Raw genomic sequence first — 2927 nt, 5'->3', positions numbered from 1 at the left:
AAGGCAAATGGTATGTTGTACCCACACGAGGGGTCATGAGTACAGGAGTAAAGATGTCTTGCTGCAATTGTATAGAGCCTTGGTGTATCCGCACTGGAGTATTGTGTACAGTTTATTCTCATCTTATGAAGGATACACTTGCCATAGAGGGGGTGAAACAGAGGGTCAACAGACTAATCTTTTTTTTGCATTTATTTCATTTCATCTCAGTTTGTTCAGTTTGCTTACCTACTGTTTTTTTCAGGTTTGTACTTCCTGCTGTTCAATATTCAGTCCATTAACACCTAATCTGTACTAATGCTTTGTCTTTCAACACACCATTAACATATTGTTTGCCTTTGCTGCATGACCTTTTGGTCAGCTATGTGGCCTTGTCCAATCTACACCTTCTCCTTTGTTATCTCCTGCCCCACCCCCACCCCACTTGCTTATAACCTGTGACTTTTCTAATATATGTCAATTCCGAAGATGGGTCACTGACCTGAAACGTTAACTCTGCTTCTCTTTTCACAGATGCTGCCAGACCTGCTGAGTGGTTCCAGCATTTCTTGTTTTTATGTCACCAGACTAATCCCTGGGATGGTGGGATTGTCTTATGAGGAAACTGGGCCTGTATTCCTTAACTTTTCGAAGAATGAGAGGTGATCTGATTGAAACTGACAAAATTCTTACAGGGCGTGACAGTGTGGATGTAGACAGGATGTTTGCCCTGGTTGGTGAGTCTAAAACCAAAGGACATCGTCTCAGAATAAGGAGTAGGCCATTTAAAACTGAGATGGGTGGCATTTCTTCACTCAGACGGTGGTGAATCATTGGAATACTGTGCCCCAGAGGGCTGTGACAGCTCAATCATTGAGCATGTTCAAGACAGAAATTGATAGAAATATTGATACTCATGACATCAAGGGATATGGGGATAGCATGGGAAAGGGGCTTTGAGGTAGGTGATCAGCCATGATCGAATTGAATGACAGAGCAGGTTCGACGGGCTGAATAGCTTACTCCTATGTTCCTCTGTTCCTAAGAGAGTTGGCGCCAGCGCGCAGCCCTGCTTTACCCCACTGCTGATCTTGAAAGCGTCTGATGTTGCTCCATTGTAACTGATGGAACTGTGCATGTTCTCGTGGAAAGAAGAGATGATGCCCAAGAGGTCAGGAGGGCAGCCGATGTTCCATTGCAGTTTGAAGAGGCCGTCTCTGCTGACAAGATCAAAGGCCTTAGTGATGTTAATCAAAATGTGTGAGGCTCTGTGGCGCAATGGATAGAGTGTTGGACTTCTAAATAATGATTAAGACGATATTCAAAGGTTGTGGGTTCAAATCCCACCAGAGTCAGATTTTGAACCAGAAACAGAGGAGCACAACGGAACAACAAATGAAGGAATGTGCCAAAAGCACAGAATCGGAGACAGAGCGAGAGAGAGAGGAGCAGAGCAGGGGAAAAAAAATCGAGGAGTGACGTCACAATGGAGAGTGAGAGCAGGGAAACAGAGAGCTGCTGCGGTGAGGATACAGGATTTGGTTCTTTCTTCGGTGCAGTGGAAGGAGCTGTTTGGTGAGGATCTGGTAAGCTGTGACATCTCAGGCAAGCAGGTAGTTGATTGGTTTGGAAGAACCGACCTGCTTGATGCGCATCCGGTAAGTGATTAAGATCCATTTTAGTCCTAACATTTAAAATAGTAAACAAACTAGTGGTAAGTTTATTAAAATATGCAATAAAATGAATAATTGAATAAAATATTTAAGTAGTTAATTGAAACACGTTAAGGATGACAGGACAGGTGATGTGTCACAGCTGCAGCATGTGGGAGTTCCTGGATGCCAGTGTGATCCAAGGCAAACACGTCTGCAGTAAGTGTTTGCGGCTCAAAGAGGGAGAAAAAAGGAATGTAGTGGTAGTAGGGGACAGTATAGTAAGGTGGATTGACTCTGTTCTCTGCAGCAAAAGCAGGAGTCCAGACGGCTGTGTTGCCTGCCGGTGCCAGGATTCAGGACATCTGCTCAGGGCTGGAGCGAAACATACAATGGGAGGGGGAGGATCCAGTCGTCGTGGTCCATGTCGGTACCAAAGACATAGGCAGGACAAGGATAGAGGTTCTGCAAAGTCAGTCTGAGGAACTAGGCACCAAATTAAGAAGCAGAACCTCAAAGTTAATCATCTCTGGATTATTACCTGAGCCATGTGCAAATTGGCATAGGACAAATAAGATTAGAGAAAGTAATGTGCGGCTGAAAGACTGGTGTGGTAGTGGTGGGTTCTGGTTTGTGGGGCATTGGCACCAGTACTGGGGAAAGAGGTGGTTGTACCGTTGGGACGGTCTACACCTGAACCGTGCTGGTGCCGGTGTTCTAGCGAGCCACATAACGAGGGAAGTAGAGACGGTTTTAAACTGAATAGTGGGGGCAAGGGATCAAATTTGGGAAGATATGGTGAATCAAGGAGGAGAGACAGGGCGAGAGAGAAAGGTATAAATATGGGAAATGATAAACAGACTGTGACAGGAAGGGGCAGAATGTACAAATCTAAGAGTAAATCGACAGATAAGGCCAGAGGTGACAAAAATAATAAAAGGACAAAACTAAATGCTCTGTATCTGAATGCATGGAGCATTTGAAACAAAACAGATGAACTGGGAGCACAAATAGAATAAATTAGTACGATCTGATAGTCATTACAGAGACATGGCTGCAGGGCGACATAGATTGGGATGAGAATATTGGAGGTGACATGGCATTTTGGATGGACAGGAAGCTAGGAAAAGGTGGCGGGGTAGCTCTGTTAATTAATAATGGTATTAGCGTAATCGAGAGGGATGACCTGAGTTCTGGAGATCAGGATGCAGAATCAGTTTGAGTACAAATGAGAAAACATAAAGGCAAGAAGTCACTTGTGGGAGTGGTGTACAGGCCACCTAACATTAACCACAC

The 2927-nt window shown here is 44.6% G+C and overlaps 1 non-coding gene across 1 annotated transcript; it reads left to right on the top strand.

Moving 5' to 3' along the window:
• Positions 1-1243: 1243 nt before the first annotated feature.
• Positions 1244-1334, top strand: trnar-ucu (transfer RNA arginine (anticodon UCU)). Its single transcript is given in 2 exon segments — positions 1244-1280; positions 1299-1334. It is a non-coding gene; the product is annotated as a tRNA-Arg (tRNA).
• Positions 1335-2927: the final 1593 nt, after the last annotated feature.

This window comes from Heterodontus francisci, unplaced genomic scaffold, assembly GCF_036365525.1.
Source record: "Heterodontus francisci isolate sHetFra1 unplaced genomic scaffold, sHetFra1.hap1 HAP1_SCAFFOLD_58, whole genome shotgun sequence".
Lineage (NCBI taxonomy): Eukaryota > Metazoa > Chordata > Chondrichthyes > Heterodontiformes > Heterodontidae > Heterodontus > Heterodontus francisci.
Note: the sequence above shows the minus strand (reverse complement) of the source record. Positions and strands in the feature narration are given on the sequence as shown.